The sequence below is a fragment of the Lingula anatina genome, chromosome 7 (genome assembly GCF_051362555.1).
Source record: "Lingula anatina isolate TDL-2025a chromosome 7, LinAna3.0, whole genome shotgun sequence".
Taxonomy (NCBI): domain Eukaryota; kingdom Metazoa; phylum Brachiopoda; class Lingulata; order Lingulida; family Lingulidae; genus Lingula; species Lingula anatina.
In genome coordinates this window covers 1,971,518-1,988,195 of record NC_141773.1, presented here as the reverse complement: position 1 = coordinate 1,988,195, position 16,678 = coordinate 1,971,518, and the positions used below count along the sequence as shown (strand labels likewise).

Here is a 16,678-nt window from a genome sequence, read left to right as displayed (position 1 = left end):
TGATTCTCTGACTCAACCTTATTGTGGCAAGTATATAGGATGAGCAACACCAAAAAACACATTCATATATACATTCCTGTAGATTTATATAGCTTCTTTATTGGTAGTTTTTGAACTGATTCACCCTAATTACAGCTATTATACATTGCAAAATCTCCACAGGACGAGGGAGGAGATGAACCGCCCAGAGGGATGCTAAAATACAGATATAAATTGCCCGTTTATTCTTAGTTCATAAAAGCTGGATTAATCTCATAAGGGAATGCATCTGAAACCCAATTTAACTCACTGAGAGAGAAATGGATTTTTTCTACTGTATAACTGTGTGTATGCGTGTAGAAAAACGCTCATTTCTGAATTCCAAGAGATAAACTGTATATAGTACTGGACTTCACAAAAATAAATAAATAAATAAATAAATAAATAAATAAATAAATATCATTGTAAAATTACTAAAAAAAAAGACTCTTCAGACTTCACAATCTTCTCTATACTTTCCTTTCACCAGTATTCTATACGTAATTAATCCTCCATCTTAATATTTCTAAACAAAACTCACCTACACCAAAGTCTTCAGAGAAATAAAATCAACTCACCTGGCAAACACTTTATATATGTATATAAATAAATGTATCTGTGTTATAAACATCTTAACCACATACAAATATAGTCATACATGTCATTCAATTGGTCACTACAATTTAGATGGGGCAGTGTGCAACGGATAAAAGATGATATCTCTCTCCTCCCCCCCCCCAACTGCCCCTTCTCGCTATTCTTGAATCATGATTAGAATAAAAAAAAGCTGGTCATTAAACCTATCCTTGTTTTTAATGTCTGTGTTCCAAAACATATGGGGAAACAGATCTGGTCACGCTGAAATTGGTTCCTTGTTAATTGATAACACCAAAACTATTACTTAAAGTAATTAACTAAGAAGGAAGCTTGTCAAACTGTGCTATTAATTCAGGTATATCTCAATTTGATTCTATATTAGAAATACCACTTTGCCTGGTCATGAAACAAGTTATCAAGGCTTTACTATTTGTAGGTTTATCATGGTTTTATTATTCACAGCACATGGACATTATTTTATAATGACTAAATTTGAAATTAAGGATTCACACTTACCTGATAGTAAGATTGTGTTTTGTTCACTATTGAATCTCTAGAAAAAATTATTTTTTGAAGGATGTAAATCATGATGGATTCTTTTCACAGTCCACATACATTTTAGGCTTTTGCATCTTTGTCTTACTTATGCTAAATTTAGGCTACAAACAGTTTTCAATTTTCTATCAGAAATCGTCTTTTTTTTTTCATCAAGGTTCTATTTGAACAATGGTATTTGCATTTACGTAAAAGGAATTCAATACCAGCAGATAACCATCAGGATATTGCATGCTGACTGGCATCATCAGTTCCTAACAGGTAAACAACCCCCATTGTTCACAACATGACAGGTGTCACCTTCGGTCAGGTGTGTAAACAGAAACGGATCACTGACAGTTGTCAACACAGCTAACACTTTGGCCACAGTCTCTACCTTCAACTTCAGGGTACCATTTATAACCCAGACTCACAATTTAAACAAACAGATCACTGAAAGTTGTCTATACACCTAACACTTTTGTCACAGTCTCCGAATCAAGGTACCTTGAACTTCCGGGTACTAATATCTCAGACTCACAATTTATCCTCAACGTTTCACGAGTACTGACAGTAATATATGTTCTCTGTCGACAGAACTTCAGGGTACTAATGCTTACCTACCTGTACCTGTACCGGGCATATATCCTCTCCATCACATAACAGAAAATGACCCAGCTATGTTGATAATAGGGTGTGAGTTTCCAGTAGACTGGAACTCAGGGTACACGTAAAATGAAAGCTTTTCACAACGGTCACCGGTCACCGCTATGCCAAGAAGCAACGATGCACTAAGAATTAGGGCACTGGCATACCACAGTGAATCCAAACCCTACCACTGAACTATTTAGGAAATTTACGAAGCTCTCAAAATATTAGGGGAACGGGTGGGAAGAAGGTGGGTGGTGGGTCTGAGAGTCATCTCTCTCCCCCCAGTCCATCTCAACCAATACACATAACAGACAATTGCAAAAAATCTTATCTTACTCAACTAAATACCAGCTTTTCACTGTAGTTAGTTATGTAAAATTTAACCCATATTTTGGGGTCTCTTTTCTTGATTTCTACCTCAATTTCTTTGCTCAGGTACAGAAAAAAACAGGAAAAAAAAACAGAAAAATAGAGAGAAAAGCACTTAGCCATAATGTCTGAATCTCAAAAGAGATTTGAATTGACAAATTATGTAGATTTCTTCCATTTGAAAGGTTACCGTTCTGATTAAATACAATTCCCATTCTGCTCAGCAACTCCTGCATGCTTCAAATGAACAGCCAAGTTCTGTTCAAAAAGGTCATCTTATTTCATGTCACTCACATCTGAATTCTAGAAGCAGGAATGACTCTAAACAGGAGTTTGAGAAGCAAGTCTGTTGCTATTATTGGGAAAAAACAGTTAAAAATCAATATGTAAAGATACATAAATACTGGTTGTATGATGTTAATGAACAACGATGTTTCAATTTTGGAGTTATTACATCTAAAACGGCTGACGACTCATTGCAAGTTTTTATGTGAGTGACAGAGATTGAAACTCAATACGATACAATATCCTCTCTAAAGACAACAAGTGTGGAAGGAGATAGTCCCAAGGGTGGAGCATTTATAGAATGACCAATTAAACCAAAATGACCACTGGTCAATGGGGGTGATAGGGGCTGGTCAGAACTTTTTCCACTTCCACCACAGGAAGCCACCTAGGTCAATGAGGTCAAGTTTCCTTGATGAGTTCAGTTTCCTTGCATTAGTTATCTAATCTTTCCTTTGTGAGGTTAAAAACCAAGAATCCTCATACTTGAATTTGAAAATGACTAATATTCCAATATGTCATCATGATAACAAAAATATTTTCTTCAAGCCTAATAAATCCAGTACAATAAATAACTTCTATAACAATTTTGGGTTAAATCACACTTTTTAAATTTTTTCTCATATTTTACACACAAAATATCTTACTATACGGGCAGCCTACACTTTAATAATATATATTGGCCATAATCACACATATATATTTTTTCTTTCCATGATAAAATTTTTCTTTCCTTATCATATCAATCTGATCCCCTAGTTACATAAACACACCAATAGGACCTACACTTTATTTAGACTACGTTTTCAGTCTGCTTATATCTGGAAATTAGTTGTATATAGTCTCACTGGAATAAGGCCATCTAAACAGTTAAAGAACATAGACAAACTTTTATTTACTTTCACCCAATATCCAGCATTATGTAAAACAAACCATTGCTAAAACACACAAATCAGGGGTAGCTTTAAATCACTACTTAAGATTTTGACGTCATGGAGGCATTTTAGGCTGTTTGGTAAACTTGCTAGAGTGCTGCCGATGCCGCTTAAATGCCATAACATGACACAAACAGAGCAGTTTAACTCTGGCGTGAAAACATCGTTGATTTTGTTTCAACACCACCATATCGCTGTCCTTAAACAAACTGGGTTGGAGGAGTTTTGACACAAGTGGGGCATATTTTCACTTACTTAGAGACAAATGCACCAATTTGACCAAGGAATAAGGGCAATAACACAGTAAGCTGGTGGGAAATTATGGCTAATATTAGGTCATAGGTCCTATGAACTGAGTGGCTTTAATAACAACTTAAATCATGAACCACATAGACTGTGCATAAAAAAAATATGCGAAAATGCTACTCTTTGGGCCAGGTGTCTCTAACACCTCCATATTTGTGTTTAATACTTTCTCTGTTACAATTATTTATGGTGAAATATGTATGTATTTAAATTATAAATTTTGTTGAGATTAGTCAATTAAATCTTTGATCTGCTTTTAGATCACACGAATATCTTTGGGTTGCCTCCCAACCAAAGAACTGTAAAAAAAAAAAAAAAATACAACATAATTCAATATAGAATGCAGTCTACATGTTGGCAATCGGAAATGAAAAACTCAAAATCCACCTTCCACCCATTTGAGCAGTATGATCAGATTCATTATCACATTGATCACCCATTGACTCCATAAAAAATTTCACACAAAAATTCTTGTTTCAGGTCAAATGCAAGAAAGCCAGGACCAATTCTCCTTTTACACCTATAACTTATCAGTGGTGGAGCATTTTCCATATTGGCATATGAATGTAATAACTGTACCGAGTGATAGGTGATGGGAGTCACTTGTACTGCCCGCGGCCAAGTCATGTCAGCCATGTTGAAAGGTAAATTACACCTCTTTCCCCTGACCCTCTTTCACAGATTTTACCACGTGAAGATTTTTTTCCAGAAAGTCAAATCTAATTCATTTTTGTACCGAATTCCATTGTGTGTCTCCATAAAAAATTTCCCAGACTGCAAATCAAACCATTTTTATAACTGTGATGCCATCAACATTATTTCAAATTACTCAAAGTAATATCTATGTCATCTCATTAAGACTGCAGACAAATTTCAGATAAGCATCAACACCTCATCTTCATTAATGAACCAGTATTGTTCACAGGATTACCATCAGAAGATATCATCAAAATTTATCACTCTATTTTAGAACTGAAAACTAATCAGAAACAAATTCTGGATTGACATTTAGAAAGGAACTCAGTTTTAAAAAATCCAGGAAGTTTTTACACCCCCCCTCCTCCCCCATGCAGACCAATCCCTTGTCCCACAAACATGCCTAAACACTTTTCCGTTTGTCGTTAATGTACACAAAATCACCAACCTAGATCTTAACCCAGGATTTTCAGGACATGTTTTATAATCTTAAGTCACGTAACATAACTTTTTTAACGGAAGGAAAAAGAGGGTTATAAACATTAGCTTGTGATTACATCATTTTCAGGTAAAATCTCATCCAAGAAGATCTGATAAATTTGTCCAAGCATAAAACTGTACAAAATGTTTTAAACACAGCTGACGAATCCAGTGCTTTCCTTTTAAATTCTTCCAGTTTAATTTCTGCCGGTAATATCCAGTCATCGCATCATATTAATGACCCCAGACCTCAAACAATGCCCCTTGAAAAGATAACCATTTTAAAACAATAACCAGCTTCTAAACACAGTGCATCCAAACAGACCCTGGTATATCTTGCATTCCATCACGCTTGACAGAACATTCTCTTTTCTTGATTACCAAGGCCTGCATGATGTTGAACATTAATTTGGGCCTGGATACCACAGACAAACTACAGCCTGTTTAAAAGGCCAGTTATTATGCAGAGGGGGTGAATGCACTCCCTGTTAGTGACACCACAGGTATTTGACTTCTACAGGTGAAAATTTACCCCTCTCCCTCACCCATCATGACGCAGATATTTCACTAATATTTGGTCATTTATTCAACCTGTGCATTTCACAGCAATCTTAGCTGCAAAATCAAGGGTCCTTTCACCATACTTTACAATGTAAGAAAAGAAGGAGGAGGGAGGATTCCAGGTTTTGGCGCATGACATAAAAATATTTTGAAATTATCCAAGCATTAGCAATAATTACCATTTCTACTTGTTTTTCAATTCTGTAAATTCTCCAATTAAAAAAATTATGACAAGAATTTTATTTTTTAGATATTCTCATTAAAACCTTATTTGTTGTGCTACATCTGCCTCTGTTTGAATGCTTTAAACTTTATTCATAATACACAACAAAAACAAATCAATGAAACTTACAAGGAAGTTTAATGTCTCTTAACTTCTCATGCATAAAAACACTAACACATTTAGGTGCAAATGCTCAAAACAAGCACATTCTAAATCAGTTAATGTGTGAGCTAATAGGTCGAAAAAAATCAGTCTAGGTTTCACGCCTCCTTTCCTCAGACTTTCGGACAAAAAGAAAAATTATTCTAATTAAAATAAAGTTACTTAATTGTGTTCCATTGCAGCAAACTCGTTTTTTTTTTTTTTTTTTTTTTTTTGAGAACCAAACAGATGAAAATACACAAACTTTGTTTAAATCCCTAGTCTCAAATTAGCCTCACTCTAAAATCAAGTTCATATACCTTGAAATGTTGAAGAGGAACTCAACCGTAACGACAGCAACATCCCTAGGAGCTACATTAAGTTCACCTTTAAGATCCACCATTGAGACCCAACTAAAAGCTCTATTCAACCTAGAGAGAGGAGAGGAACCAAACCCCCAAAAGTCACTTACTGGGCACCTCCATAATGAGGTTCACTTCAATGTCTGTGCTACACAGTAAACTAATCCCCACTACAATAGGCCGATGATAATAAGGCCCCCTTTTCTACTATACAGGTATCTTATTATTAAGGCTCTCTCTGTCCTCTTCTATTGAAAACCTGGCAGTCTTCTTTTCTAGAGGAGCAGGTATATAAAATGAAGGCCAGCTGTGTTATGGGACAGTGTTAGAAGACAGATTAATTTTGTAGTTACCAAACTGGAATCTTCAGGAGAATGTGTCTCAAGTTCTCAGGTACAGAGTTCACAATTCCCACCCCAAAATAATAATTAAATTAAAATTAAAATAATTATCCATAAGAGCTCGTTTTTGTAGGATGATTGCAGTCTAAATCTGCCTTTAGTCTTGCTTATTACACACACTCTATACTCACTCTATATATTCCTAGCAGAATCAGTTCTTTAAATATTAAATAGACGGTTTTCTGTCCCAGTTTCAAGAAATCCCGTTTTGTTCCAGTTGAAGGCTGACTTGCTGGTAAAGTCTGTTCTTTTTCACCAACCGTATACTTAATATGTCAGGAAATGTCCAAATGCTAACACTGCTTAATCCCAGTCTGCGGCAAACAGTTAATGCTCCATCAGTAAAAATGTCCCGATGTTAAACATCCAGCTGATTTCAAATACATGTCAGTAACACCTTCCTGCACTTTTGCTTTTGCTCAGGCTGGTAACAAATCTTTTCCAATTACGCTCAGAAAGGCCCCAAAAAGATCTAATCCAGTTCAATTTAGCAGGATATCCTTTCTAATTTAAAAACACACTTACTTAAAATCTGTGGATCATCAAAACGCCGCAAGCTGTTTCCACAGTCAGTAATGTACTCGGTCCATGTGCAGCTTCACACTTGCTCTGTAAGTTCGCACATTAGGGCACTATACAGTCCACACCGGTAGTATAGAACTTGACTGTAAACTTTAAACCCCGTCTCACAACTCTTAATCCAGTTGGCTTAAAGTTAAAGACGGCTAAATCCCGTTGAAAGATATGGCTTCCTTTTAGTTCAATATAGTTTACCTAGCTCTCGTGTGATGATACGGCGACTGGGTCTACTCTAGAGTGAGCGGTGACAGCGCCACTACACTCCTTCTCATCTTACTATAAAGTTTACGGCTCAGTACACGCACCATCCACAGCCGGGGCTACAACTTGTTTGAAAGCCATCTAGCGGAAAAACGGGACTTTAATGAGCCTGGCCTGCAGGCTTTAATGGCACTACGGTTATGGTTGTGGAATGTTGGTTACGCTTTTTTTTTTTTTTTTTTTTTAACGTTAAATTTACCTGTATATATTTTAAACCGATTATTGGAGTTTGTCGTAATTCTGCTCTGGTGGTTGGTTATAAATATTGCGCTTAATTTTCTACTAACAGTATTTTAAATCTAAATTATATTTTAACATCTTTTTAATAATGCTGTTTTAAAATGAGTCAATGTAAATAAAACTAATCAAAAATTTGGTCTTACTTCAATTAAACAAATATCAAAGCAAATTTTCTTCAGAAAAAACAAAACAAAGTTAGTTTTATATACACAAAAATTAGCTGTATTAAATAAAATGAATGCATAAAAACTGAATTAAGACTGCACAAAAAGTACAATAAAACAGGACTTTCTGTTTTTGCCTTTAACAACAAAACATTGACATATCTTATTCCACAACATGTTTATTCTGATCCTTGTCCTTTATATATTCTAGAAACCATTCTCCAGGCCTCCCTGTGAGTTTAACAAGGGTGTTGTCTCGTAGGAAAAAAAAAAGAAAATGAAAAGAGAGAGCTATTTTAATAATGTCTTATCTTATTCACCTCATGTTTGTCAAGTTATTATATTTCAAGTGCAACCAGTGACGGTTGCTTGTTTGTGCACTCTTTTTTTCAGATAATCTGATTAAACAAGTGTAGTACTTATAGAAGCATGTGTTTGGAAATATAACTGCAGTGAGTTGGCAGTTTTCCATCAGGAAAGTCTGCTTTCCTTGGTCTACCTTGTTTAATTTTGAAGAAGCCCCCCCCCCCCCCCAAAAAAAAAAAAAAAAAAAAAAGATTGGCTAAAAAACAACTTTTTACTGTAAACTGAAGCACAGTCAGAAAAAAAAATCATTAAAAGGAGGAAATTGCCAGTAGCTCATAGGGCTAAATTAAAGAATCCAAACTCCATCTTAACATACAAAAACCATTAAAAATATCTCAAAAAGGGAAACATATAAGTGTTGAAATTCTATGCCTTCAGTGTATTTTTTGTCTTCTTTTTTCTCCAGCTCATTACTGTCACCCAAAAAATGGGAGATTGTTCAAAATTTAAGAACCGTCTCCACATTGTTTCAGATGAGTTACAACAAGTGTCCAATCAGAAAGCAGCTTTGTCTTGGGTAGGTGGAGCTTTGCATAAGTGGGCGGGGCAACAATGATTTGGTAATTAAACACTGAACACAAGGAGTAGCCTCAGACATCACACAGCAGCTCTGTTTACACTAACCCAAAATTGGACCGGGTTTGATGCAGTCTAAAACTGGTTTCAAAGGATAATTCCCTTAAAAGAAGTAAAGTCTTTTTCTTTTTTAATTGGATAAATGCTAATTTTTTTTTTTTTTTTTTTTTTGGTGGGTGGGTGGGAGGGGGGGTACCAAAAATGCCCGTCTTAAGTTTTGCCTATTTATATGTTCATAATTATACTCCATGAAACCAAGGCAGTATATATATATATATATAATCTTGATAATGGTAACTATCTATTTTCAAGATATATGAGATTATTTTGTGTTCTAGCCCCAATGTCAACTTAAATGAATGAATACTTTTCTACCCTGTTTAAGCAAAATATGTCCTGCAATTGGGGTTGTTGAAGATAAAAAAATTTACCTTCGGGTCTACCCCCCCCCCCCCACCCCATGGCTACCTGTTACACCTGCATCTTATCAAATTTTAGACAAATTCTTCCTATTCCAATGACCATCTATTAACCTAAGTGCCCTCTGATATTAAGACCAACCCATTTAGGACTAATTAACTTGTAATGAAGGCTTTTAACAGGAAATACTGACATTCATAAAGCACCCCATATAAAAATCTCCCAGATAATAAAACAGTACGGCATAGCACTACCTGTGGATATGGAAACATTTATGTGAATGCAAAGAAATAAAACATGTTTTTCCCATATAACTTTTGGAGTAATTTGCTAAATTTTGAAAATGATATTTTTTTCTCACAGCTACTTTAATATATTTTTAGTAATTAAACCTTCATTACATCTCTGCCTGAGGCATGAGTATATGTTATAGGCAAGTGTTTTTTTTAATACAAAAAGCTTGGGATTAGTTTGGCAGCGAAGTATTCAACTAATGAAAGTTTTAATAATTATAATATACAGAAAATAAGTGAATATTTTTCTTACAAAAACAGAAATTCAATACAGGTTCGCAGATGCAATTTACTTAAGTGAGTTTTGGATAGAATTTGTCTAAGCGATTAAGGAAAAATTGTTGAAAATTCCAAGAAAATAGCTTTTTTGCCACATTAAGTGCACAATGCACCCCTTTAAAATAAATATAAGGAGTTTCAAGCCCAGGTACTTTTCCTCAACCTAGTAATAACCAGACAGTGCCTACCACTAACACAGCAGATGTTTTATTACATGATATTTCAGTAGCGTAGACAGTTAGGTAATGGTTTATAAGCCTGGATAAGATTAATCAGACGCATGTGTATTTACTCTACCTCTGGGAGCTGCAGGATCCTGCCTTCAGACAGATGCCTAGATGTTTTATTCTAAATAAACTGTCTCTGTAGAGTTTACTGATTGGCAATATGAAATACTCCTAATGGCAGTCTTCAAGGTACCTCAGGTTTCATATCCAAGAAAAGACAGTCCTCTTAATATCAGTTGAAAATGATATTTAAATTAGCAAAGTGAACAACACATGGCAGACAGTCAGTTTGGAGACAAGATATTTGCAGAAGAGTCACCGTTAATCAGCCTCAGTCTGGAAGTACAGAGACAGCAAGTGAAAACAAAAAGATGAGACGCACAGATAAGATACACCATAAGCTTGCATCACACCTTCTTATAGTTTCCTTGCTCAATTACAAATGCCAGCATCTCAGACTGTCACTCTCTTGTCATAGTGCTCTTTAATTATTCCAAAAAGATCTCCCATCACTCAGAAGAAAGATGATTCCAATCAGTAAATATCTGATATTTTGTTTTCTCTGCATGATATAATACAATCAACATTCCCCAGTGTAGGTATCACTTGCTTTTATGATTCCTGTCCCAGATACATGTACACATTCCCTGCACATACATCCATGTCCTAGCTTGCCTATTTTGTTTCAGCAAATTATCTAAATATTCAGCTGTATATCATTATCATTACTACTATTTACAACAATTCCTATGTCGCTTTTTAATTCTTTTGAACTCAATAAAGCATAAACCGTCAAATGGTCATTGAATTTATCATTTTTTTTTTTTTTTGTTGAAAAAAATTAGGTGCCAATGGTTCGAGCTCTCAATCTCAATCAGATTTCAAATGGATCCATAAAATTATACAGCTTTCATTGATGGAACGGCACATCTTGAGGCATAACAAGATTGGGATGTTACGTCAATGATGTAAATCTGTAAGACTGGAACCAAGTTCATTGAATAAATTTCCTTTATACGCACAGGAAATTTCAGACCCCAAATTGAGAACTAATCCACTTTGCAACATCCAGTTTCAAATCTGTCTTAATCAGGCCTGTCTTTATTAGTTTATTACTTGCAGATATATTCCACTGCAGTTTAATTATTTCACTTTACGGAATAAGGGACCAATTGTAGGTATCTGACTCATAGAAGCTAATGAAATTTATATCCAAGATTTACATTTCCTTTGAGAAATCTCATTGCTGGTTTTGATAGGAAATGATTTTGATTGTCTAACAATCCAAATTAAACATAAAAGTTAGGAAATTAAAAGCAGCCATCTACATGTCATATGAGAAGTATGACTGCAGATTCATATGAAAATATCTTTTATGGCTTTAGAATTCATATAAAGTCAATGACAAAGATAGCAAAAAGAATCACCGAAAGTTCAGCAAATAGGGATTTATGAAACTACTGTTAAAATGTATATTTAAATTGGAAAAATCATCTGCATATATCTACGTATGATGTTTTAATGTCTTCTGAATTTTTTTTACAAAAACATTTAATATAATATTACAAAAGAAATGCCATAATATTTTTCAAGAAAACCTGTCACATTCAACAATTGTTTTCAAATAAAGCAGCTTCAATAGTCACTTCACATAATATTATAACATTTGAGGCCAATCACTGAAAATATTACGGTCAATGTTTTGATTCAAAACGATGCTATATAAATTCAAAGCCATGATTGATTTTTGTCATAACACTGCTACATACACCAGTATTTTCTCACAACTTCTATATTCTTTTCATGGGGGCGTCTCGATAGTCCGAAGGTACATTGGTCCGAAGGTTCATTGGTCCGAAAAGTGGTAACATTTTCATCGATTTTTTAATCAAAGGTTAATTCATTGGTCCGAAGGTTCTATAGTGAATATTCGGACCAATGAACCTTCGGATTATTGAACCTTCGGACTATTGCTACGGCCCCCTTTTCATAGCTTTCTCTGCCATATCACAAGAATTTATTGGCATGCTTTTCACCAAAGTCATAAGTCAGGTCTCTTCTGAATTTTTCTTGAATTGGTTAACTTTAATCACAGTGCATTGTGAATATAGATCAAATCATGCACCATCTTATATGAGCCTAAGCATGGCTAAATTGCACACTATTTTGATGAATGACAATTACTAGTACCTTTTACATCCTGAAATATAAAATTATTTAAAATTGGCTGGTAAAAATAAAACAAGTCCTTCACACGAACATGCACATATGTGTCCATGCACACACACAAACACGCATTCACACATACATGTATGCAGGTACACACGCACCAAGACAGCTATAAAAGAGCCTTAGCTGAATAATTTTGTAGGTGACTATTCACAGGTGACTGTTCAACAATTTCCCTCAGTCCATTCACTATAGATTGGGTGTTCTACATGCACTCAATTACAAATACATTGCTCCCCCCCCCCCCCCCATACACACATTTACGCATCCACACACACAGTAATAAAACTTCAGTTACAATCTAGTTCAGCATTTATCTTACTGTGGCTGGTGTTAATATGTCCTCTTGTACATTAATTAAGTAAACCACAAGACAGAGATATGATTTCATCATAATCAGAATTAATCATTGGCGCACTCACACAAGGATCACTTAGACGAATATTGAGTCAAGTATTACAGAACTTATTGTAATCAGAATAGCACCTGGGTACCAAGAGAAGAACATTTATCTGGGGATGAGGAAGAGGATGAGAAGAACCTCACATTTCACAAATTATAGAAATCTTTGAAAAAAACCTGCAAAATTTTGATCAATCTGCCCGATGGTAGTGTGAACGCACCTGAAGAGACATGTTTCATAAATCTCCTCAATTTCTGATCAATGATTCCAATAAGGAAATCTCAAAGAGAGATTGATCTCCTCGTAACTATAGCGTAAATGCATCCACATCTTCTGATGCAATTTTCATAAATCTCATTAATTTTAATCAATGAAGGTACATTGCAATAGATGAATCTTGTGCGCATGAAAATGATACGTAAGGATGTATAATCTTGTCTTTGAATTACTTTTGAATACCTAATAACTGGGGATGTCATATAATGTTGTTTACAGAATGTACATGTGCTATATTCAATGGGGAAAAATGCCTTTGCCTTGCAGTGAAACTTTAATTACCATTTTATTACAGACAAATGTAAATTCATGCACCATGAGGAGTTCTGAATTCTTAACAGGTATAAAAAGAGTAATGCTTAATACCACCACAATATCCAGGCCAGTAGCCAACTATTTCAAAAAAAGGGGGGGGGGGGGGGGGGTATTTCTCTTCAAATAGGTGGACCTGTACATCATAATGGCTAATTTTTTCACAGCAGTCGTTTCCTGGCCAAAAAGGTGGCTCATTTCACATACACACCCCTCTCCCAGGAATCCCCCTGTAGAGGACCTGATAACTCAGAAACAACACATGGTCTAAATTCATGTGGAATCAGTGGCATTCAGTCCCATACACATAACTATAACATTGCCACTTGTTAGGAGTAAGTATATAATACCAGACATTCTACAACTCCCCATAGATACCCTGTTTAGTTACAATGTATCTCAAGAGCATTGAAATCGTCCTCGTTACAAAAACACTTACCATATAGCAGCAGCAGCTCAATGAGAATCAGATGATAGGACATACATAAGATTTTTGGCAAAAAACCATCATACGGACTAAATATTTTTGTAATAGCTGCAACACATTACATTTTAGACACAGTCAAAGGTTTTTTCATACATGTACTGGTAAATATTCTTAATTTAGTCAGTTATATTTGCCATATTTTATAGGTACACAGTGCATGTACACCTAGTGTGTGTACTAGTATGTGCGTGTGCGTGTGTGTGTGTGCGTGTGTGTGTGTGTTGCTGTTCCACACATCGGGGCCGTAGCGATAGTCCGAAGGTTCAATAGTCCGAAGGTTCATTGGTCCGAATGTTCACTATAGAACCTTCGGACCAATGAACCCTTGATTAAAAAATCGATAAAAATGTTACCACTTTTCGGACCAATGAACCTTCGGACCAATGAACCTTCGGACTATCGAGACGCCCCCCACACATCAACCATATTCACTGGCATTTACTTATCTTTGACATAAAAGAACTGGCTCATTTTTGACCTGTAACTATTTATAACATTGCAGGATGAAGGCTGAGTCGTATTTTCTGGCATGCAACAACTTCTCAGATATTTTCTCTGTCAGTTATTTATCTTTTACAGTAAGAAAACCCTATTGTTAGTAACACATATGATACCAGAGTACAGTCAGGTTTCTGCAACTTGAAGACTGCCTGTTCATTAAATGAAAATTAAGGAATCTGCACAACTTATTATTGTTTTGACTCCAAATCTAGATATAGGGATAAATGTCAAAGCTAGCTGCCCAACTAGACATAAATAAAAGTAATGTCATCAGAGCAGAGTTTTGGTTTTTGACTTAGTGCGGCACCCATTAGACCTCTGATACGGATTCTGACTGAGTTCCTTCAAGCAGCAAGGGGGCTGTGAAAAGCTATGAGAGGTAGTTTAAAGCATAAAAGAAAATCTAAAAGTAAATACAGACCATTGAACCTCTAATGTTGACCAAACATATTGTTATAGCCGGCTGTTTATTGACTTTATGAACATTTTCTATGAATGCAAATTCCAATGAAATTTGAGTGCACTAGAAATAGAATGCCACGCACTGTCGATGTTATCACCTTAACTTTACTTGTTCTTATAAACGGCTAAGTAAATGTGTTATTATGTGTTCCTGACCCGCAGTGCAAACAAGAACCAGCGTTTTGAAATCAGGTATTTAACTGACAATGGATCTGAGGTATGGAGTCAACTATGACAAAGCAGTATTCCTTTTTTTTAAATAGTTGCCTGCCATAAAAACAGTTTTTTTATTAATTTTTTGTCAATTCTTGCCACAAAATTTATGTTTTAACATTTCAGTATAAACATGTCGGCATCTTTGTATAATTATGCTAGTCACAGGTACAATATCAATAAAAATCGTAGCGCCAATTCAAAACCTGAGCACCTTGAACCATACTGTTAATTTCTCAAATACCAGGTATAGAACATTTTCACCACCGTACCTAACAATTGATATATACCCCCTGTAACTCAGTTTCTTAAAAATTCAAATTTTTCTTCACTATTTCAACATTTAAATTTACCAAAATAATCAAATGGACTTTCTTTTACATCATTGGTGATTCAAAAACACATTAAATACCAATGACTCACGAATGAACCGTCTTATGACTTACTGATGCATTTCAATAAAAAACCATAGGAGACGTGGCACAAAATATCCCAATTTTAATTAATTGATTTTTTTCAGTCTTCTAATAATGTTGAATCCATTATTAGCAACATGTGGATGTCACAGAAGTTGTGTTGCCATCCTTTGACAAATAATTGTTACTTCATAATTGATCAATTTTAAATCTGTATAATGCAACATGTTTAATGCCACAATTATCCTCTTTTAATCTTCATCCTATAGATTAATGACTTTCCTAGCCTTTATCTAGTTATTTAATTCATACTTAACTTTTCCAGGCATGTCCAATGTATCAATTTGCTTTGAATAATGAGACATATTCTATTTCACTTTAAAATGTTTTGTGTTTATAATTTTGATTGATTTTGCTCAAAATAGGAAAAAAAAAACATTTTCTGTGCTGGGATGATCTTCTCAAAACTTACAGCAATAATCACAACTCTGACTAATGACATCTCAAATCTGGTAATCGTGTTGAATTATTAATGACAGTAGTGTGATTTCTCAATAATCCTGCCACTGTGGATTTATGAGAAGTGACAGCGCTTCTTGATCAGGAGTCTGATGTCTAGCAGACATGCTGTATGCACTATGGCAGTTATTAATCAAGTTTTTCCTGTTGTCTCTGCATGATGTAAGAAAATCAATTAATTTTCATAGACAGCCCTCCTTTGAATAAGATACCATGATCATCAGTGTATATATGTATTCTAGGATTTTCAAACTTTTGATCTCTTTCCTGTTTTTCAGATGATTGAAAGACATCACATTCCAAAATCTTCTTAATTAAAATATAGATACATTTGTCCAATACCTTCCACGTACAGCTTCAGAGTTGATGTCAACTTCCTTTTAATCTTTTCCTTTTCTCTCTTTCACAAATTTGAATCCCCACATGTGGGCTGTTTTAAAGATAAAAAGTTTTGCCAAGTTAAGCTAAGTGAGATGAATATGTCATGATAGACAAAGGTAGTTTTGGTAAAATAAGTAAGGCACAGGATAAAAAAAAATTACTTCATTCTATCACTTTTTCTTTTAACAAGGAGGGGGTTCATCCACTGTCCATGCCACTACTCCTCACCCCCCTCCACACACACACACACACACACACACACACACACACACACACATCAGCCATAATACATAAGCAATGTGTACTTTAAGCATTTTTGTCCTGACTTGAACAGATGACAAATGTTGGTGATAAATCACAGAACAGTTTATCATTCTCTACAATCCTTGGTAATGGGATTTAGTCATTAGCTCCTGCTGTATGTGTTAGAGAGATATTATACTCAATCACAGCCATAGGCAGGCATGACACAACTTGGACATTTATTCTTGTATTGTGACATGAATGAAGCTCAC

At 35.1% G+C, this 16,678-nt stretch overlaps 1 protein-coding gene across 4 annotated transcripts in view; it reads right to left on the bottom strand.

Annotated features, from left to right (window-relative positions):
- Positions 1 to 16,678, bottom strand: part of LOC106177845 (semaphorin-5B) — a 74,443-nt gene that overhangs the window by 49,097 nt on the left and 8,668 nt on the right. The window contains exon 1 of one of the 4 annotated variants that reach the window (XM_087016822.1): positions 6,691 to 7,476. The exons of 1 other annotated variant lie outside the window; for it this stretch is intronic. The gene's annotated coding sequence lies outside the window, so the exon portion shown is untranslated. Of the gene's footprint in view, positions 1 to 6,690; positions 7,477 to 16,678 lie in introns of those variants that run through there. 2 more of the 4 variants (XM_087016819.1, XM_087016821.1) reach the window with 2 other exon arrangements.